This window comes from Bos indicus, chromosome 7 (genome assembly GCF_029378745.1).
Source record: "Bos indicus isolate NIAB-ARS_2022 breed Sahiwal x Tharparkar chromosome 7, NIAB-ARS_B.indTharparkar_mat_pri_1.0, whole genome shotgun sequence".
In the NCBI taxonomy this organism is placed as follows: domain Eukaryota; kingdom Metazoa; phylum Chordata; class Mammalia; order Artiodactyla; family Bovidae; genus Bos; species Bos indicus.
Genome location: NC_091766.1, coordinates 78,703,977 through 78,727,405, shown reverse-complemented (window position 1 = coordinate 78,727,405; position 23,429 = coordinate 78,703,977). Strand labels below are relative to the sequence as shown.

The following is a 23,429-nucleotide window of genomic DNA, read 5'->3' as shown; positions in this document are numbered from 1 at the left end:
CTTCCAACAACACAAGAGAAGACTCTACACATGGACATCACCAGATGGTCAACACTGAAATCAGATTGATTATATTCCTTGCAGCCAAAACTGGAAAAGCTCTATAGAGTTAGCAAAAACAAGACCAGGAGCTGACTGTGGCTCAGATCATGAACTCCTTATTGCCAAATTCAGATGTAAATTCAAGATAGTAAGGAAAACCATGAGACCATTCAGGTATGACCTAAATCAAATCCCTTATGATTATACAGTGGAAGTGAGAAATAGATTTAAGGGCCTAGATCTGATAGACAGAGTGCCTGATGAACTATGGACAGAGGTTCGTGACATTGTACAGGAGACAGGGATCAAGACCATTCCCATGGAAAAGAAATGCAAAAAAGCAAAATGGTTGTTTGAGGAGGCCCTACAAATAGCTGTGAAAAGAAGAGAAGTGAAAAGCAATGGAGAAAAGGAAAGATATAAGCATCTGAATGCAGAGTTCCAAAGAATAGCAAGGAGAGATAAGAAAACCTTCCTCAGCGACCAATGCAAAGAAATAGAGGAAAACAACAGAATGGGAAAGACTAGAGATCTCTTCAAGAAAATTAGAGACACCAAGGGAAGATTTCATGCAAAGATGGGCTTGATAAAGGACAGAAATGGTATGGAACTAACAGAAGCAGAAGATATTAAGAAGAGGTGGCAAGAATACACAGAAGAATTGTACAAGAAAGATCTTCACGACCCAGATAATCACGATGGTGTGATCACTCACCTAGAGCCAGACATCCTGGAATATGAAGTCAAGTGGGCCTCAGAAAGCATCACTACGAACAAAGCTAGTGGAGGTGATGGAATTCCAGTGGAGCTATTTCAAATCCTGAAAGATGATGCTGTGAAAGTGCTGCACTCAATATGCCAACAAATTTGGAAAACTCAGCAGTGGCCACAGGACTGGAAAAGGTCAGTTTCATTCCAATCCCAAAGAAAGGCAACGCCAAAGAATGCTCAAACTACCCCACAATTGCACTCATCTCACATGCTAGTAAAGGAATGCTCAAAATTCTCTAAGCCAGGCTTTAGCAATACGTGAACCGTGAACTTCCAGATGTTCAAGCTGGTTTTAGAAAAGGCAGAAGAACCAGAGATCAACTTGCCAACATCCGCTGGATCATAGAAAAAGCAAGAGAGTTCCAGAAAAGCATCTACTTCTGCTTTATTGACTATGCCAAAGCCTTTGACTGTGTGGATCACAATAAACTGTGGAAAATTCCGAAAGAGATGTGAATACCAGACTACCTGCCTGCCTCTTGAGAAACCTATATGCAGGTCAGGATGCAACAGTTAGAGCTGGACATGGAACAACAGACTGGTTCCCAAAAGGAAAAGGAGTACGTCAAGGCTGTATATTGTCACCCTGCTTATTTAACTTCTATGCAGAGTACATCATGAGAAATGCTGGGCTGGAAGAAGCACAAGATGGAATCTGGATTGCTGGGAGAAATATCAATAACCTCACATATGCAGATGACACCACCCTTATGGCAGAAAGTGAAGAAGAACTAAAAAGCCTCTTGATGAAAGTAAAAGAGGAGAGTGAAAAAGGTGGCTTAAAGCTCAACATTCAGAAAACAAAGATCATGGCATCTGGTCCCATCACTTCATGGGAAGTAGATGGGGAAACAGTGGAAACAGTGGCAGACTTTATTTTTTTGGGCTCCAAAATCACTACAGATGGTGATTGCAGCCATGAAATTAAAAGACACTTACTCCTTGGAAGGAAAGTTATGACCATCCTAGATAGCATATTCAAAAGCAGAGACATTACTTTGTCAACAAAGGTCCGTCTAGTCAAGGCTTTGGTTTTTCCAGTGGTCACGTATGGATGTGAGAGTTGGACTGTGAACAAAGCTGGGTGCTGAAGAATTGATGCTTTTGAACTGTGGTATTGGAGAAGACTCTTGAGAGTCCCTTGGACTGCAAAGAGATCCAATCAGTCCATTCTAAAGGAGATCAGCCCTGGGTGTTCATTGGAAGGACTGATGCTGAAGCTCAAGCTCCAATATTTTGGCCACCTCATGCAAAGAGTTGACTCATTGGAAAACACCCTGATGCTGGGAAGGATTGGGGGCAGGAGGAGAAGGGGACGACAGAGGATGAGATGGCTTGATGGCATTACCGACTTGATGGACATGAGTTTGGGTAAACTCTGAGAGTTGGTGATGGACAGGGAGGCCTGGTGTGCTGCGATTCATGGGGTCGCAAAGAGTCGGACACGACTGAGCCACTGAACTGAACTGAACTGAACTGAGGTAGCATTTGCAGCAGCCTACATTTCTCTCTCATCCACAGGATGAAAAACCAATTAATTAATCAGTTAATTGTTTAACTCACTAACTAACCTGTAAGCCAATATATTGGTTAATTGACTAAACTGTCATTTTGTGTTAGGCAAATAGAAACCCAGGAAATAACAGGAGCAACACAAAGTTTAAATAAAACACACAGAAAACAACTTACTTTTCCTCCAGAAAGTCTAATGATCAGATAGCTTTTACTTGAGTAAATTATAAAAGGTTTTAGGCCACCTGATTAAATTTTGAAAAAAATTTTCTGTGACTAGAACTAAAAGTTGCAATAAGCTTATCCATATACATAATCATTTATTTATACACAATCATTTAAAATAAATTTAACCATTTATTCATTCCCAAAACTAGCTCTATACAGGATATTCATACCTCTGTGTATAAAAGGGGCTTTCCAGGTGGCTCTAGTGATAAAGAACATGTCTGCCAATGCAGAAGACATAAGAAACATGAGTTTGATCCCTAGGTCATGAAGATCCCCTGGAGGAGGGAATGGGAACCTACTCTAGTACTCTTGCCTAGAGAATCCCATGGACAGAGGAGCCTGGCAGGCTACAGCATCCATGAGATTGCAAAGAGTTGGACATGACTGAAGAAACTTAGCAATCATCCACACAAGTGCATAAAATTATCCTGTTTAAAATTTTTCAATCTATCTTCTCCAATTTATTAAGTAAATTAGTCCTAATTAAGCAACCAGACCAGAATAAATGTATGATATACTCAAAAAGCAAGTCTATATCATGGCCCAAACATCTACTACTTTTAGCCTCCAGAATTTTTTATCCACTATATTTTTGGTAGGCTTTTCATTAAGTAAAAAATATACAAATGGGTATAGTAGTTAGAGGTTACTTTTGAATTATAACATTCTCGTTACAGATTTCTTTCAAATATGTTCCCAATTATAAACACTATACTATGATTTATAAAATTAAACTTCCATATGAACAATCCAATTCTACAAAGCAAATTAAAGTAAAACTCATGATTATTAGTGGCAATACAGGTAAAGTTTTAACAATTTAAATAGATTTTTAGTATCTATCAGTTGATATTTGATAGCATTTCTTTCCTTTTTGATATTCCTAATTTCTATTTGGTTTTCACCTAATTTTTGGCTGGATGAGGTATCATGATTTCCATTTTCTGAACTTCCATTAACTGCTTAGGGCTTACATGGTGGGTCAGCTGGTAAAGAATCCACCTGCAATGCAGGAAACCTGGGTTTGATCCCTGGGTTGGGAAGATCCCCTGGAGAAGGGAATGGCAACCCTCCAGTTTTCTGGCCTGGAGAATCCCATGGACTAGTCCATCGGGTTGCAAAGAACTGAACACAACTGAGAGACTTTCATTTTCATTAACTGCTTAAATCAATGTAGCCCTACCTTCCAATGACTGTGATCCTGCTAAGAAATTCAACAGTGACATCTTAACAGCCCAATCTGATGGATAATTTCCAATCCAAACCTAATAAACATGTATGCAGTATCTCACACTGATTACAACATCCTGCTTCCTGAAACTCTTTTTTGCCTTAGGTTTATAACATTCCTCTCCCACGGTCTTCCACTCTTGCAGCTTTCAAGCTTACACTGGAAACACTGGTGTTTCCCAACACCCTATATCCAGCTTTCTTTTCTCTTTTTCTTACAAGTTCTCTGGGCAATTCTGCTCACGTTGACACTACTGAAGGCTCTTGTTCATAACTATCCCCTAGCTTTCAGTCTCATATATCTAATTCTACAGAATATCTCTATTAAAGGCATCTCATAACCGGGTGGTCAAAACTAAATTTCTGATCTTTTCCTCCAACACTTGTTCTGTCCTGACTGAAGTTGCTCATCATTTACCATAAGCTCACCAGCACCTATAGAGTCTTCCTTCTCCCTTCCTTCCCACCTCCAACTGATTCCTCTTCCAAAATAGGCTCTGAATCCCGCTCCTTCTCTCTTTCTAGCTTTCATCTGTTGAGTCAACATGCTCAGCATCTCTCATCAGCATCACTGTAATCATCTTTCCCCTCAAATCCAGTGACTCCATCCAAGACTCAGTCTATTCTTGATCTCGTCACCAGTCAACCTGTCTTTAGTGGATCCTCATTCCTTTTAGGGGTGGTTTAGGTGTTTACCATCCCCCAAAGGTATTCTTTCTCCATAAATGACGCCACCATTGACGACTCTAATATTCAAACCAGAACCTCAGAGGTCACCCTTGCTTCTTCTCTTATAGTCACTTTTTACATCTAACACATCTCATATCTACTGTATAATATCTTACTACCATGACAAATTTCACCTGAGTTCATCCGTGCCTGTGAATTTTAGGACAAAATGAGAATTGTGCCAATTATATCCCGGTGGGCTGTCGTCTCTCGGGTCACACGACTGAAGCGACTTAGCAGCAGCAGCAGCAGTGTCTTTGAAACATATTTCTCTTTCCCTCTCTTTCCTACAAATCAATTATCAGAGCTAGAAGTTTGATGGCTACTTTCTTTAAGTCAGATTCACTGAGGTACCATTTAGATACAGCAACATTCAAAGGAGGATGACTTTTTAATATTAATATGATCATAGCACTCCTCTGCTTAAAATATTCCAATAAATTCTTACTGCATTGTGAATAAAATCTAAAAGTTCTTCACTGAGCTCTACAGAATCCTCCACAATCCGGTCACTGACCAAATCTCATCATGGCTAACTCTCCCTCCTTGACCTCCCTGTAATCACATCTGGTGTTCTTTTCATCCCACCAACACTCCACTTTCATTCCCACCTCGGGGCCTTGGCACTAGCTGTTACTTTTGCCTGAGAAAATTCCATACCTTCACATAGAGCCCTTCTTGCTTGTTATTGAGGTCTCAGCTCAAACAGCAAGGCTTCGGGAAAGCCTTGTCTGTCTACCCTATCTAAATGAACTGGTGCAAGCTTGCACATAGATGTACACTGATGTACATAAATCTCACTCCCTCTTCTAAGTCCTTATCATTTTGTGAAATCGTCTTTTATTTCTTCACTTATTTTTTGTCTCTTTCATCCCATTTAACCCATAAACTACATGTCTATTTACTACACCTGTTCTTAGCAGAATCTCAATAAATGTTTGCTAAATAAATCGGTGGCTCATGAATAATCTGACTCCTAACATGTCCAGCACTCTCCTTCACTGATGCTCCGTTTCAGATGAAGATGTCTGTTTTCCCCAAATCCATCACACTTCCTCTGGCCTCTGCATCTTTGCATGTGATATTTGGTCTGCTTTCTTTCTGCCTCCATTTTCTGTCTTGTTCATTTAGGCTTATACTTTATGTTTCAGTTCAACATGAAAAGCCATCCATTCATGCCACATCTGTAGTATACTGTACATATAAAGCATGTTGTCCACACCTCAGGGAAAGCCCTGAAGAAGAATGGTCAGGAGTAATATTCTGTAGTCAGACAGCCTGGACTCCAGTCTATGCCCCACTACTGTGGCATTCAGGTAAATTCCATAAAACCTCTGCCTCAGTTTTATTTTCTTCCAAAGAATGGGACCCTTTTGGGAGGATTACATTATATGGTGCATGTAAAAGACTTAGAGCATTTGATCAATAAATATCATCCACTTTTATTAAGTATTATGTACATTACCTAGCATCTCATACTGAAATGATTTGGTTTAGTCTGTTTCTTACTACTGGCAGGTCTCTGATGCCATGGTAAAGCAGACTTTTTATTTCTTTCATTTTTATGATCCCAGGCTTGGGCAGCATCCCAGACATACTATAGCTCTCTGTGAATACTATAGCTCTTGTGGAAGGAATGGTACTAAAGCTGAAACTCCAGTACTTTGGCCACCTCATGCGAAGAGTTGACTCATTGGAAAAGACTCTGATGCTGGGAGCAATTGGGGGCAGGAGGAGAAGGGGATGACAGAGGATAAGATGGCTGGATGGCATCACCAACTCGATGGATGTGAGTCTGAGTGAACTCCGGGAGTTGGTTATGGACAGGGAGGTCTGGCGTGCTGTGATTCATGGGGTCGCAAAGAGTCGGACACAACTGAGCGACTGAACTGAACTGTGAATGACTATAGGTGAATCTGGTTTCCCTGACCCAGTGATACTCTTGGTGACTGAGAGAGGTATCCAAAGGAGTGTGAATAAAACCAGTAATGTACACCACCAATAATTTCACTGATAAAAAAGCAAATCCGTCAGGAATAATTGCTGTGTGTATATGGAGACTGGGAGGAGGTAGCTAATCCAACTGGCCTGAAAGGATCAGAGAAAAGGAAGAATGGACAGTTCTAACTTAAAGTTCCATTCTTTGAACACATCTTTCTTGCCTCAGAAGGAAACATTCAGTATATTCTGCTGCAACACCAAGAGCTAACTTTTTTTTTTTTTTGATTACCATATTCAGTTATTCATAAACTCAAAAATCCCAAGTCAGGGCAGACCAAATAATATATATGAACCTAGAAGCCCCTCCCTGTTGGAGAAGGAAATGGCAACCCACTCCAGTGTTCTTGCCTGGAGAATCCCAGGGACGGGGGAGCCTGGGGGGCTGCCGTCTATGGGGTTGCACAGAGTTGGACACAACTGAAGCGACTTAGCAGCAGCAGCAGCAGAAGCCCCTCCCTACTCCCCCCAAAAAAGGCACCAGTTCTACTGCATTGCCTTTGAACCACTGTAAACCACACAACATAAGGGCCAGTACATATAAAAGGACAAATAGGAAATGTTTTAGCATTATGGGTGATACTAGTCAACATGGCTGTTGCAAAAGCAGCCATCAAAAACATGCAATGAAATGGGCATGGCTGAGTTCCAGTAAAACTTTATTTATAGACAAAGACATTTTAATTTTACATAATGTTTAAGTGTCATGAAATATTACCCTTCTTTTGATTTTTTTTTCCCCTGACCATTTGAAAATAGAAAAATATTCTTGGTTTATGGGCATAATGAAACAAAACTTCACATTTCAAGGCAAGACAAGAAAAATTTCAACCTAAAATGTTTTCTCTGTCCTCCCTTTGGCCTCCCCTGGGCCCTCTAATGTACTTTGTGCATCTGTATTATATGCTAACCAGGCATCTCCAATGGCATAAATATCTGCTCAACTTTAAATATCAATTTTTCTCCTTCTGGAATTAGCAACATAACTTTTTACAAAAAAAAAACTGTGGTGTTGGAGAAGACTCTTGAGAGTCCCTTGGACTGCAAGGAGATCCAACCAGTCCATTCTAAAGGAGATCAGCCCTGGGATTTCTTTGGAAGGAATGATGCTAAAACTGAAACTCCAGTACTTTGGCCACCTCATGTGAAGAGTTGACTCATTGGAAAAGACTCTGATGCTTGGAGGGATTGAGGGCAGGAGGAGAAGGGGACGACAGAGGATGAGATGGCTGGATGGGATCACTGACTCGATGGACGTGAGTCTGGGTGAACTCTGGGAGTTGGTGATGGACAGGGAGGCCTGGCGTGCTGCAATTCATGGGGTCGCAAAAAGTCGGACACGACTGAGCGACTGAACTGAACTGAACTGATTACTTTCTTGATTCTAGAAAGTATCATGATGACACACCTCTTGCCTCATACATTCAGCACATCTTCGGTGAACTTTATGTACAATGCCAATATATCTCTTTCCTTAAAGACAGTGATTGGTGCAGGACAGGACAGACTGGTCAGATGAATTGGGGAGATACTGGACTATACCTAAGAAAGGTTCTTTACTTAAATACTTACTTATGATTTTTTAAATAGTACTAGCTATTTAACTTGCATTCTGCCTATTTTACAAGGTTATTGTTTCTTGCATTACCAACTAAGCCTTAGACATAGCTCTATGAGATCAATTATTTTGACAGTGTAACTCTAGATATGGGAAGAAGCAAAAAGAGGAAACCATTTTTCTAGACCAAAACAGACCAATAAGACAGGCAGTCTGGAGACTCTGGGTTACTGCTAACAAGGCCTAGTACAAGAATAGAACACTGAGTGGCCTATCAGTGAAATCCTTGACTGATCTGGGAATGAGCATTCTTGGTGCCCTGGAATAAATTAGTCATGAAATGCCTCCCAAACCTCGGTCGAAATTAAGACCAAAACAGCAAGGCTTATAAAATAAAGAACACTGTTCGCTATCCATTTCTACCAGAATCAAGTCATTAAGCATTGCTAATAGTTGTTGACCTACAACACACTCTGAAAGGAATTAAGGGTGAGGATCAGGATAAAGTACTCTATGTTCTGGGTCTGGGAAAACTGGCAAACAGGCCCTCAGATAGATAAGTTTCCGGAGAAATTTTTTTTATGGACCTAAATGCTTGCGTTTTCCCATACTTAAAAAAGCACTAAAACCAATTACTAAGATATCTCTTCCCTGTGGCTAACAGCAACCTTCTACTGAGATGTGTACTTAATTGCAAGTACACCCATCGCCAAAATCACATATATACTGACCTCCCTCTTTTCCTGTTTGAAAAAGTTCTCAGAGTTCTCTGAGAGATTGTCCCCCAGGTTATAATCCTCAGTTTGGCTTGAATAAAAATTTTCCATTTCTTTCTTAGATTGACTGTTGATTAGTTTTTTTCATTGACAGGCATATAAAACAGTTATTAGGCTAAATTTGGTCCACAGGTTATAGTTTGCTGACTCCTACATTAAACTAATTTTCCCAGCTTCCAATAAGACACTAAATACTTGGCTTCTCTTTGTACATGGAAAGTGATTATGATGTATTTTTCATACCAAAAAGATTACTGCTTTTATCATTTATATATAATCACTCCTAAAGCATCTTTTAAATAATGCAAAGGGTAAAAAGTAAAAATAGTTATTTAAAATATGTTCAGTCATACTAAACATTTGATGGACACATAGTTCAGGACTCTAATAATTCTAATTTTGCCACATTTATTGTTCAGTACCAGCATCTGTCCTTCAGTCTTATTTATGACAATTTTCCTATTTATAAAAGAATAGAACATGAATAATGTAATTCCAATACATTTATATTCACCAAACCAACAGAACTCATGGTTCTAAAAAAATTAAAATCACATGGTAGATTCTGTCCATGCTCCCAAAGGAAAAGAAATCCATGATGCTTTCACTCAACAAATATTTATCCAGCATATACAATGCCCAAGGCAATGCAAAAGGTAGCAACTTAGGCATGTGGACAAGATCTGTCATCTTTTTTGTGCATTCAAAAATAAGAATCTGAAACAGTTAAATGAGAGCTGCCATCATTATTTTGATAAACCTCAGAAGAAATGCAACCACCTTTACTCAAGGTTCAAGCTGACCAAGGGTTTTCAAGATCCAAAGTTCTCCAGAGAGTGCTACAGACTGACAGGCTCATCTGCCAGTGTCTGATTTGACATGAGGTGCACGGAAGGCACGGAAACCTCAAGTGAAGAGCCTCATCTTAGACGGTTCCATATTGGTCAGACAAGCACAGTGGCTCAAGAAGGCAGGCTACATCTTCCTCAGCTCAGTCGTGGATTACTCTTTCTAAATTGGCTCACATCTGTGATTTTCAGTACCTCGAGTACCCTCCAAATAACCGATTGGGGGGGAACATAAAAGTTTGCTTTTCCGCTAAACACAGACCTTTTGGCTAACTGCCATTCCAACTCATGAAGGACATGCAGATCAGAAAATGGTAACTTCTGAGACTCCATCGGAAAAATGATAGATGAGATGTTTGGCATAGGGGCTGCCATCAGGCATTCAAACACATAACTGCTTCCAGTTACAAGATAGATCCATGACATAAACTTGGCTTCAAGGGACCCTGAAGTCCTCAACCCCAAACAGATGAGAATCTGAGAAACTATACAAAACTCTTCTTTTGTTTATTTTCAAAAGAAATGAGGAATCTTTAAAAAGAAAGAGAGAGAGAGAGGAAGCTAAGACTATTACCTATCATAGTACCCTGTTTCGAGAAACTTGAAGGAAACTTACAATCTAACTTTATAGGCAAAAGTTTCAAAAAAATGAATTTCACCATCTTTAAGACAGCACATATTCTGCTTTTATGTAATCAACTGCATGTGCTACAGGGTCAGGAGATCTGGAAGTGCATGATAAATGTGGATGAAAGCTGATATTTCAGGATGCAAACACATGTGCATATAAAACACATACAGAGAGAAAGAAAAAGAAGCACAGTGAAGAAAAGATTATCTTTCATATACACACTTATTTTCATAAACACCCACGATACAGAAAGAGGGAACAGAGAACAAACCTATCATCTCTCAGAGAAAATGATTCAAGTCCTTTCAATCCTTCAGAAGCATGCTTTGAGTCTAGATTATTCGATGATCCCTACACTACTATTTTCTCCAGATATACATCTGAAATCATGTCAGTCATGTCATCTGCAGCTTAAATTAGGCTTCTTTATCACCTGGAGTAACTTTCAAACCCTGCAACTGGCTTTGCCACTCTTCTGGTATCATGGAAAGTTCACCAGGTTGACATTTAATTACATGACTGAATTCCTAATAAGGATTAATAAAATGATTAATTTACTCTTCTCTTCTCTCTCTCTCTCTCTGGTTTCCCCCGAGTCATGGCTGGCCATCGACAAGAACAAAATATCTAACTGAGGAAAACTGTCTTCCACGCGCAGCATCTGTCTCTCTGGCAAGCTCTGTAGACAGTTGTGTTCTGTCTCTAGAACCGCTTGAGAATCTCTTTCACTCTGTGCTATTAGTAGGCTCTCACCCTCCTAGGTGCTGCTTCCCACTGATCCCACTCAATTTGAAAGACGGATTTGTATATATTTATCCTTCTGAGAATCTGCTATTGTGCAAATATCTCAAATTGAGACCCCCGTGGGAGGGCGCACACGACAGAGGAACACTTGCTTTTCTTTTTCTGCAAAATATCCATAAAATAGCTCAGCGGTTCCCAGGGGTCTGCTTCTGGGTATTATATAAGCAGCTTCTCCTTCAGAGAGGGAAACAGAGACTTCAAGACACAGAATAAAAATGCCCACAGTTTTCTAAGGGAATTTCAAAATAGCAAGTTGCTTAAATATCAAGGAAAGCACCTGGTTTCTCTCCAAGCCTAAAGATAGCCTGTGATCCTTCCAGAAAAGTAAGCCGGGGGTGGGGGGGGGGGTGGGGGGGTAGGGGAAAAGGGGGGACCGGGGGAGGAGGAAGGTCATGACCAGCACCGGAGAGACTGGGGAACACAGAGAATTATTTGGCAATGCATAACTGAGTAAGCTCTGTCATTTCAGCAATTCTAGAAAAAGAACTTAGTTGAAGAAGTTTTGTTTTTGGAAAAGTAGTTGAGGTGGAGGCATGTTTTGTAGGCATGATATTCCAGCAACAGCACATCTGTCTTACTCTAATTCAGACCCCAAAATACTTCTGTCAGGCTCTCCCTTGCTTCTTAAAAATTTCTTCTCAAATCCACTTTATCCACTTTTTTTTTTTTCAAATAATTACTCAATCCTTAGACCCCCTAGAGGCTTCTGATTCTTAAAAGAATTAGAAAAGATCTCCAGTTATTATTAGATTCCATTTTAGATTGAGAAGAAAGCAGAAAATGGGCAAGATAGGCCCTCCTTTATGTTGTCTGAGTTACTTTTGAAATTTGCTTCTTTCAAAGGCTGGAATAGCACGGAGCACCTTCAAACTATGAAAAATAAGTCAACCGGACCAATTATTTGGAACTCTCACATTAAAAGTAGAAATAATTTAACCACCCCTCCAAAGACCTAAAGGCATTTAAGAGAATCCAAGAAGCTCCATACGTTTCATATTTTCTAAGAATAACTACGGAGCAAAAGATTAAGCCTTCAAATATCTCACTTACGTAAGTCTGACAACAACAAAAAATACACAGTGGAAAGGATTAATCTCAAACAAAACTAGGAAAAGAGGCTTTTGCAGAAAACTATTCCTCTGGCTAGATTTCTTTTGTTTACAATAAGAAGTAGAATTTGGACCCATTATGTATTCCTTCTTATGGGTCCCCTTGTGAATTGAGGTTGTTAAAGTAACATTGTAATTATCTTTTATCTATGGCATGATTTATTTATAATATGAAATCCCCTTTCACATTTTTAGTGTCTTAATAAGTGAATGCTCTCCTTAGCAGTTAGAAAAATGTAACGCTGAGATATGAAACAAATATTTATTTCCTCAAAAACCCACTGAATGTGATTCCAATAAAAACATCATGACATATTTTGTTTGAAGCATTTAAAATTTTTGTTCAGTTTCAAAGGTCATATTTAAAACTGCACCAACTATGAATATGAATAAGTTGTAGGCCATGCCTAAAGTGGGGTGTCTTTTCAAGTAAAAGACAAGACTTACTAATAGTCCCATTTGTTTTCCATTAAAAATCTACTCATTGTATTCACAACAATCCACATGCCAGTATGGGAGCCTGCTTGGACAAAGCCTTTGCTTTGTGTGTATCAGATGCGAAATTTACTTAAATTCAAGATAATTGCAAGTGCATCTGCTACGCTTTGTCACTGGTCTATATGCACATTTCCACAGTGTATACAAAGAGCAATTATCCAACAACTAAAGAAAAAGAAACAGTCATTTCTGCAAATTGCAGCCAGCTCCTTTATCAAGGAATAAGTTTGTGCGGAAAAGAATGCTACCCCAAAACACTTTTTTAAAATAAAATGTATTCACCCACACCACATACATTAACTACACAGAACAAAAAAGGGAGCGTCTTCAACTGTTAAATTACTAGGTCTGAAACAAGGATAACTGCAATTTCAAATAAAATCATCTCACAAAACATAAAGTTCCCCTCTGGAGGAAGAAAAAACAAAAAACACAACCGATTTAAACCAATTTGATGCACTGCTTTATGTTCTTATTCTGGATTCATGACAAAATATTTCAATAATCGTCACCCTGTTTGTCATTGGGTTGTATTTTCCTAATTTGAGATATAAGTGCACAGGCACAAGAACATGAAGAAAATTCAAAATGGGATTATTTAAAATTGGACAATAAAAAATTTTAAAAGTTTTTGCTATGTTCATTAAATAGTAAATTCTACGTAGACCTAAGTTTCATCAATTGTACTATTTGGTCAATGGTTCTCTTTCTCGCTTGCATTCTTTCCTTTTTATTTTCTTTTGCCTTTTTTTTTTTTTAATTTTCATGAACAATCCCATTTCAACTGTCACATTCAACACGGCCACCATTCCTTCAAAGCCCAATCCAATTTTCAGATTTTTACACTTCATGCCAATGAAACAACATCAACGGCACTCCTCTTCAAGGGTCTAATTGACGAAACTTGTTCTTTTAGCAAATTCTCAAGGCCATCCAAAATGCTCAGATAGAGAGAAAATTAATACAAAGAGTAAAGAAATTTTTGTGACGACTGAAATCTATCACTTCAGTGAAATCTATTACTTCAGAGGCCACTTATTCCCTGCTTCACCTTCATTTAAATATCTTCAATACTATTTTGTAAAATGTATTATGCTACCAGTCAATGCTATTAGTAAACAAAACAAAACAAAAAACTTTCCCTATTCCCCAAACTGGAGAATCAGTACCATTAATATTTCATACAGCTGCATTAAATGAGACAATATTCAATATTTAACTTGTCTACTCCTTCAGTAATTTATATTAGAAAATAACAACCATGTGAGAATTCAGCCAGTCGGATTATTTTATGGGATGAACCTTTGCCGTTATTAATAACATTTCAATATCTTATGGTTTTTCAGCAAAGAATTGTAACATTCAAGGACTGAAAGAGATTTTGTTTCTAATTAATTCTCAAAATCCTTGGGAGACAGTGATAGAAGGATAAATATATTAACTTGGAATTGAAGAATAAAAGACTGAGCCTTCTGATGCAAAAGTTTTACTAGAAACATGGATTACTTGTGTGAGTCCTACATCTCACTCTGTTTGCTAATAATTTAGTGAGGAAGATGTGTTTGGACCTCAGACAGTCTAAGTCATGGGAAAAAAGAGATGCAATTTTGTTTCTTTCAAGTACCACAATTACTCTTATTAGCAATTTATAAGTACAGAGCTGGTCTGATCTTTTATCCCAAATTCCTACTAATTTCCTTGCAGGCAATTATTCAGCCATCCAGATGTCTTCTTTACAGTAATTTAAGCAAATCTTCACCTTTTTTCATACCATTTATCAACCTTATATATTTACACACAGGCAAACTTCAGCCCAATCTAAGTAGATTATCTTTAATTTTAACATGAGCAGAATTCAAATGCATCGTGATTCAATACGGCTCTTGGTGATAACAAAAACGAATTCTTCATGATGAACATATTTGAGGCTGGTGTGTGCTAAGATCAAAAGCATTTTGCTTAATACATTTACAACAGGAATGTCCTCCAATCCATTTTAAGCAAGACAGAAGTTCTCACCGCTATTTGCCTTTCAAGTTCATCCCCTAAGGTCCTGCAGGTCCCTTATTGTGAATATTTGCTGGGGAATTTTTATTTACGTTTTATTGATTGCCTCTCCCCTTTTATTTTCAGGGAATTCCACCACTTATATCTTGCTCAAAGTCTTTTTGCCTCATGATAGAATATGAAAGGGCCAGACTATTGATTTATCAGACTTTCTAGTTATAGGGATGTGACACTTGATCAAAATGCAGCCAACTGGACGAACCAGATTAGAACTTTGAGTCAAGAGCCAGGGATCCCCACTACTGAAAGGACAGTAGTTCCTTCCAGGCCTGATACAGTCACCTATCCAGGGCTGCAGTGCTAGCTGATACTAATGGCAATGGCAGAGTCCAGTGCCGGGGATGTGGAAGGCTGTAGCTGGAAACCCAGTGTTCAGTGGCAGGAGCACAAGTGTCTGTTTCCACATATTTCCTGGGGACTCCGTGCTCCCTGATATCTTCCAATACATTCCCTTTCTGTTTATGTTTGCCAGAATTAGTCTCTAACTTACAAGGAAGAACAAACCCAACCCTACAATTGAAAATAATAAATCAAATTGCACTTTTATTCTGTGCACTTTTATTCAGTTTATTAGAAACTGTTCGGAAATGAATGAAGAGAGCCTGTAATACTGCAAGCTGTAAAGAACATATTCTTATCACAAAGACTAGGGAACTTTCTGTCCAGAAGGACTCCTACAACAAATTAGAAATGATCTCAGAAATTCTCAGAAATTCATGGATCCAACAGGAAAAGAGCCAGGAGTCAAAGTTCAAATGAAGATCCCTTCCAATTTTTCTCAGCCATTGCTTCTCTGATTCAGATCCACCAGGAACAGAAGATGGAAAAGAAATTTGATGTTCTGGCTATGATTTGTTGGAAATGAGATACGTACATCTTGAAAACTCACAGCAAAAAAAAAAAAAAAAAGGAGCATTAAATCAGAGCCTGACCATTGCTATCAAAAGTCAAAGCTGACTGCCGGAAGCCCAGCAAGCCATTACCTGGGGCTGTGGAAAGGGCCAGTGCTCTGTGCACTTCTCCATCCACTTTCAGAGCTATTCACCAAGCACTTTTCAAGAATATTACCATTCCAACAAATGACTGATAAGAGATAAATTTAAGAAAGTGAATAAGTTTTGAAAAGTAAATCCCTAAACCTACATATTCGCCATATGTTTTCAAGTACAACTGGGAAAATATTCCTTTAGAACAGTTTTCAACCATGGGAACACTTGGAAATTTTCTTACTGTCCCAATTCCTATCAATTTTCAAAACCCTCCAAAAAAAAAAAAAAGTAAATCATAAATTGATTCATTGGTCATAAAAAATGTAAATTGACAGCTCTGAGCCATGGAACCATTCATCCGCTCACTGATTGAATTGACACAGGTAATAGGCATGTCCTAAAAATGACCTGCATGAGTTATCTGCCCTTACTTTGAAACCTAGATGTTAACCTGGCAAGAATCCCTAGTTTAATACTAGCCCTCTGGCTTTATTCTTAAACATGTCTGCTGTATCTGAATTTAAAAGAAAGCAAGCAAGCTGAGAAGTTATATCCCTGATCTGGCTCAAAGCTATGCTTTTCTCAGAATAACTGCACTTGGAGATCTAGGACAAAGCTATTAAAAACAAAACAAAACTACTTCTAACTTCTGTAATTAAAACATTATATTATACATGTGTATATGCACACACACACACACACACTTTTGCCTAAAGACTGTAAGCTTCTAGACCAGCAACCAATCATACACACATATACACACCCAAATAGTATATGATTCTGTGTATACCCCATGGGGGCTTAATAAACACTTATGAATTGACTGACAAGAGAAAAAAAAAAAAAAACAAGAAATGACAACCTTCAGGGTAGCCGTAAAACAATTTTAACTTGAAAATTGCCCAGAAATAGATTTCACAGTCCATGGGAACATACACAAATCATATAAAAAGAGCCTGTGCCCCTTATATACCTAGAGAGTCCTTAGTGAAAAATCACTGTTGTAGGAAGGAGAGTTCAGGCTCTTTATCTATTTACTCTTTGGCTTCTTCACTGAATTCAGCTGAGAGCAACTTTTTTTCTTTCTGTAATAACCTTTTCCACAGAATAACTTTTAAAATACAGATTAGAGTAAATGTAAAATTTACCTCATCACTCATATATTCTTGTGAGGTCAACAGGTATAAAATCACCTTTCCCTCTCAATTCTCAAGACTCATGTTGCCATTTGAATTTCTCTGCAGCCAAATGTAACAAAAGCATCATCTACAAAGCTTACAGTTTCTTCAACAGCAGCATCTCCAAATAAACAGAAATTAGCAATAAATCATAAGCTGCTCATAGTCTTCTCTAAAGGATGCATTGAGAGTGTGCCACAATTCTTAAAATCACACTTCAGTGCTTCCTTCAAGACAGTTTTCAAACACCTCAAGTTCAAAAGCGGTTTGCTTTTCTCCCTGAAGTTCATATGCGTGTTCTATGTTAAGGATGTGAATAGAACGGATAATTTAGTGGTCTCTGGAAAGGATCATATACACAGGATGATGCTTCTGTTTTAATTTAGCCTTGTTACATTTACTTGAAATGGTTGTTATTTCAGTTACGGTCTATTTTGAAGAACAACTTCCATACTGATAAATTTCCAAAAATGTTTGATGAGAGCAAGTGGGGAAAAAAATAAGAAATAAGCCATGCTTAAAATTGATCCCATTAATCTGGGAAGAGGGGTGGGGTAGGTAAAAAAGAGAAGAAAACATTTTTGATTGAGGTAAGGAACTTTTTAACAAAAACACATGAAACAAAAAATAAAAAGTCTGTGTATGTCTTTACCATCAAAGGTCAAAAACAAAATCTATTTTAATTCACTGCAGCTCACTGCAGTTACATGTAGTGGTCAATCGCTTTGCCAACATCATCATGCAGGTCCCCTTATGGTAGCCACCTACTATACCCCATCCCATCCCAATGCCCCAGCCCCCACCCCTGGCTCATCCCACAGTTCAACTTACAGCCAAGAGGTGGGTTTGGTCACCTGCTTCGTAGGATAAATTTGAGTTCATTTTCCAACTCATTGTTTGGGGTGACGTTTGTTTCTCAGTTTTCAGGTCTCCCACATAGATAGCAGTGTGAAAGGGTAGGGTTGTGGGTTTTTTGGTTTCTTTTTTTTTTCTTGTTTTCTTGGCACCTCCTCTGGACTGTAAGAAGTAATGATTGATCATTTTTACACAGTCATCCGTGGCCCTCTTCATGGCCACATGTAAATGCGCCAATGGATAATTAAGCAACAGACACATCCAATAAATATAATAAATAAATTTGATTTTTTCCCCTTAGTAATTGGTTTCATCTGACTGAGTCTGATTATGTGTGAGGATATGTAAACAGGATTAGAGAGGAGAAAAAATAGATGCTAGGTCACACAAATTGCAGAGCCCTAACCACTGTGAAATATTTGTGCAATAATTATATTATTATTCTTAAGGTTAGAAAAGCACTTTGCATCTTCTCCAGAACTTGAGGTGAGGCTAAAAATAAAATGGGTGGCAGGATTATTATCATAAGGAGATGGTGGCCAACTATAGAATACATTTTCCTTTGGTTTTCCCACAAAGTCTCACTACCTTGCCCTCATGCCTCCATTAAATCCATGTAGGTACCACCAAACTGAAGTCTCCAATCCTAGGGGTCATATCACATCAGACTACATGAATAGACATGAGCTGGGAATATATAGAAGGCAGAGAATGAGAAGATATTTGTATATAATTACAGTCTGAGCAAATCCTAAAATAAAATAAAATTAAATCATTTTTCTAATATAATCTCAAGTGACACAAAGAGCAAAGCTTTATCTTGTATTTAAAAAAGAAACATCTACTTCTATTCCCATTTACTTTCTTAGACATCACTTTGGCATCAAATTACTCTTAACCATCATATCTGGCTTTTAGCAGAACATGGTACCTGGCCTGTCTTGGGAATTTAAAACCTGCTTTTTGAAGCAATTAAAAAAAAAACAAAAACTGGAAGATTGAAATATACTTTCATGCAGCTTTAATTTGCCTATATTCTTTCTAGGAAATAGGCAGTATCTACTGAAATGTGTTGCACACAACCATATACTCTTACATTTGAAATGGTTTAGAAAAAATACCACAGTTAAGATCACAAAGTCTGTTGCAATAAGTTCTCTAATAATAACTGTGATTTTAGCTATGTAGATATTTACTGTTTGAATTAACCATAAATGTGGACACAGCTATCTTCTTTAATAGTTCAATTTCATTCTTAGAAATAATCTAAGAATCTAACTTGACTATTTCTAACATTCAAAATGAAATTTTGAAATGGCACACACAAAAAAAAACCTGTTACGGATACAGCAAGTAGCTTATACAATTTTGTGATTTTTTTTTAACAGTATGGGATTTTTTTAACCTTTGCCAAAATCATTTCTATTTAATGATGTATTTCTTTTTCCACAGATAGTCTTATTCCTCTAATTAAAGGAGGAGAAATGTCAAAACATTGAGTATCAGTAAAATCCTAAGCAATAATAAAAATGACATTTAAACATAAGCCTTTTCCCCAAGAGAATCCTCCAGAGAATTGTCCTCTTGAAAGATTTTAAATCAGTATATTATGGTTAGCATCAATTTTATCTTCACCAAGTGAATTATATTCTCCAACTTTAGTTTTTGCCTCCTAATATTTAAATTAAGAGCTGGGGAAACTAAACAAAGAAAAATGACTTCTTCTTTTGGAGCAAATTCATTAATGATTTTTTTTTATTTTACAAGGCCCACAACTCACTTTTATATATTATAAAATAATTACTTTACCATGGTCATATTAATAGAAATGATCATACAAAATTCCTAATATTTTTTTACCAGGCTTAAGCCTCTACACCTAAATAATTTCATCATGAGGACAATTAAATAGACTGTCTTTTAGAAGAATGGGTCCTAAACTTTTATAGATCTGCATCATAGTCCAGAAATCACAAAGTAAGGCAAAGATAGGAACAACTAAGTCTAGCATCATGTTTATGTTAGAAAAACCTGTGGCAGAATCAAATTAGGGACAGAAGAAATAATGGGGCATCTTAATAGGTGATCTAAACAAGTATCAAGGAAAGGAGAGCCTTCTCTGAAAGAACTGCAGTCAAAGCATAAGAACTCTAAACTTTTAAAGAAACCATCTCTTTCCTCCCAAACCTCGCACTCATACTTTCCAAGACAGATGCAGGATATTTGCTACCCGCCACCCATATGCTGGCGCTGAGATGAGGAACACACTCAATCGTTCCATCAGAGTCAAAGATCAAGTCATATTATCCAGGATAGGGGGAAATCTTTGCTGGGGAACCTAGATTTTATTTTAACATATTAGCTGTATTATTTAGTGTCAATTTCTATTCACTAAATTTACATGAAAAGAGTTAAAACACCTGCTCTCGCTTTACTCACACTATTGCTGAAAAGCACACAACCATACCATTTTTCTGATAATCCTTTTTGTCTAAAAGGTTGGTACTGTAATGCTCTACTTAGGAGAGGGGGACCAATTTAATCCTTTCAGCAAAAACGAGAGAACTTTATTAGCAAACTATTTCTCAAGGTGCTTCATTTTTTGCCACGAGGAATTCGTAAGAAAAGGCTGCAATGCTTCAAGTTCAAAATCACACTGGAGAGTGAAATATACCAAGCAGACTGTGGGCAGTAAGTAATATGAATTTTGGGGAAAAGATTTTATACCTCTTCAACTTCATAAAAATCTTTCAGAAATATGAACAGGATACTTGCAGCAGAGGTAAAATAATACGTTAAGTAGTGGTTTTTCTTTGTTAGGTAGAGAAAACTATATACATACATATGTTATGTGTATATATATATATATAAAATTTACTGGTAGTACAAAATTCTGAATATTGTGAATATTCCTTTAACAAAAAAAAAGTGAAAGAAGGAGTATAAGGAAATACTTTGACAAGGCTACTATTTGCTCTCACTGTACACGACTCATAAAACTACTGTTGATTTCACAAAATTTTAAGGGGGGTATTATCTAATTAGATCTTACATTTTATGAAATATTGTTACATTCCTCTTTCCATTAAGAGCATATGAAAAGATAGCCATTCCCCCCGCCCCCAAAATATATATATATATATATTCTTACAATCTTCCCTGAAGACTGAGACTCTGTTGTATGCACTATGAGTATAGAATGGAAGGTTTCTCTTTGTGAGTCCATCAGGGCTCCTAGAAACCAGTAAGTCAAAGAACAAAACTGTTGCTTCACACAAAGTGATGAGAGACAAAAGCATATGCTTTTTACATAGTCCCACTTGAGGTAGTAGTCTGATATAAGTTTTGTCTCTTTAAACTTGACTCGCAGTTTGAGTTCTTAAGTGGAGAGAGATAAAAGGGCCTTGGCAATGACCTTGACTATATTTCACCAGAAATCACTTCTCAAAATTAGTCTACACAGAATAGAAAACAATGGAAAAGCTCACCAATACAGGTTTTCCTCAAAAACACACAAGCAGTGCAGAGTTCCTTTCAATCACACAGTGAAAAAAAAAACAAACAAACAGTAATTACTTTTAAGAAACGTTCAGTACCTCTAGCATAATAAACACTTTACACATGCAGAAAAAACTCTACTCTTATCAAAATGAAAATAGACACCTTAAAAATACAGGCAAATATATTGTCAAGTTCCATTAACCAACAGGCTCTTTCTACACAGCCTTCTCTTCCCAAAAAAGTTACCTTCTCCCCAGAATGTCAGATGCCATGCATTTGGAAATGCTGAAATTCAATACACACACCAATTGAAGGTAAACTACCTAATGTACCAACAAACTTAGCAAGAGGATGGTATTATTCTGATACATTAAACTGAGATCAACCCCAGGCACAGAAAGTTAAAATGAGCTTAGTTATGATTTAATGGGAACCTTAACATCAATAACAATAATAAGAAAACCACCAGCAAGCCACAAACACTATACCACACAGAACCATGTAAGAGTAATTAAAAACCTAGCTGATTGAATAGTATTCTCACCAGACAATACACCCAAAATGTAGCTATGTTTAATATTTTAACACAAATTCTCTGAGCCTGTTCAAAGTTGCCAGTAAACTAGAAAGGGTAAAAACCAACCGCAACAGGAAGGAGGAGTCTGTTGTTTAAATCAATGTACTCTTGGTCTTCATAACTAGTGAAGATACTGAAACTAAAACTAATTGTGCTGCTTCATAAATAAATTCATGCACTCAATGTATTATATAACAATTAGAAATCTTGCTTCATGGGCCACGTGAAAGGACTCCTTAGTCTGGTCAGTTATCTGCTTGTGCCCCTGTGTGTGGAATATGCCAGAGAAACAATTCAGCTGCTTAGCATGGAGTATACTGCTTTCTGGTTTAGGTCCTAGAATGAGAAAACCATGCTTTAGAAGACTTGGGTTCTTAGGATCATAATTTACTATACAAATTCATTTTTCCTTGGTACCCAGGCAAATAAATGCTTCAAAGACAACTGTGATCCTAATGAATGGAAGTTGGGCTTTTCCCTCCAACTTGATCAAAATGGTAAACGGCAAGGGTCCATAAAAATATTTTAAATAGCAATATTGCCACCTCAAGGGACCCAGGAATAAGCTGAGATTGCATTCTAAGTAAAATGTCTTATACCATTAGCAGACTACAAAAGAAGAAATAAGCTTTAGATCTAAGGAACCCTGTCCACAATTTCCAAAAGAGCTTTTGTCAACACAGGCAGCTCAAAATAGGTGAATTTGCATGGTGTCTTGGAGTAGGCTTTCTTCTATAAAAAAGAGGGTCTGACTTGAGTTAATTTACAGTTCATTTTGTTCCAAGTCCTAAACTGTTTTATGCTGTTCTCCCAACATCAGCTAAGTTTACATGAAAACAAAGTTGAGCAGTATCATTGCAAACATACTCTCTGCACTTAGGTAATTGCTGGTCTATGATGTGGCAACCACAAGGCAAAAGCAGGCTTCTTTAAATACCAGTATTTTCCCTCTGTCAAATGTGTGAGCTTCAGAGTATCTCTGAACTGGATATCCTCATCTGAGTCTAGAGTTCAGAGCTCCTCAGGATGCTAACACATATAGTGGAACTGCAATTGGTTCTATCCCCTACTTCCCTCCTTACATTTCAGCTGCCATTATTTTAGCTTCTTTTCCCATAGCTTGGCAGAAATTTTCACAACTATAAACTGATTTCTTTAGAAACTGCTAATGTGCCTTTACTTAGTGACCCTTCAGCATTTCTACTAAACTGCAACTGAAAACTTAGGGGGATAAAGAGCAAAACAAACGAAAAATGGTTAACTGCTAAGGACCTTCCAAAGAACTTAAATACAAATACATCAAAGAACCGTTCTATGTTAAATTTTAAATAATATTTAAAACAGATTCTGGAAGCAAGAGTTACAGAGTCAGTTCTATTAAAAAAAAAAAAAAAGAGTTAAGAGTTCAATTTGCATGCATTATGCTGGCTATTTTAAATAATGTTTTTCCATGTGGATGGCAGAAACTGCCCTCCCCCTCCCCAATTGACAAGATGCCACTTCAAGTAAGATCTAAGAAAGGGGT

At 37.6% G+C, this 23,429-nt stretch overlaps 1 protein-coding gene across 2 annotated transcripts in view; it reads right to left on the bottom strand.

Annotated features, from left to right (window-relative positions):
• LOC139184221 (teneurin-2-like) overlaps nucleotides 1-23,429 on the bottom strand; it is a 451,142-nt gene that overhangs the window by 426,351 nt on the left and 1,362 nt on the right. The window lies entirely within an intron of this gene.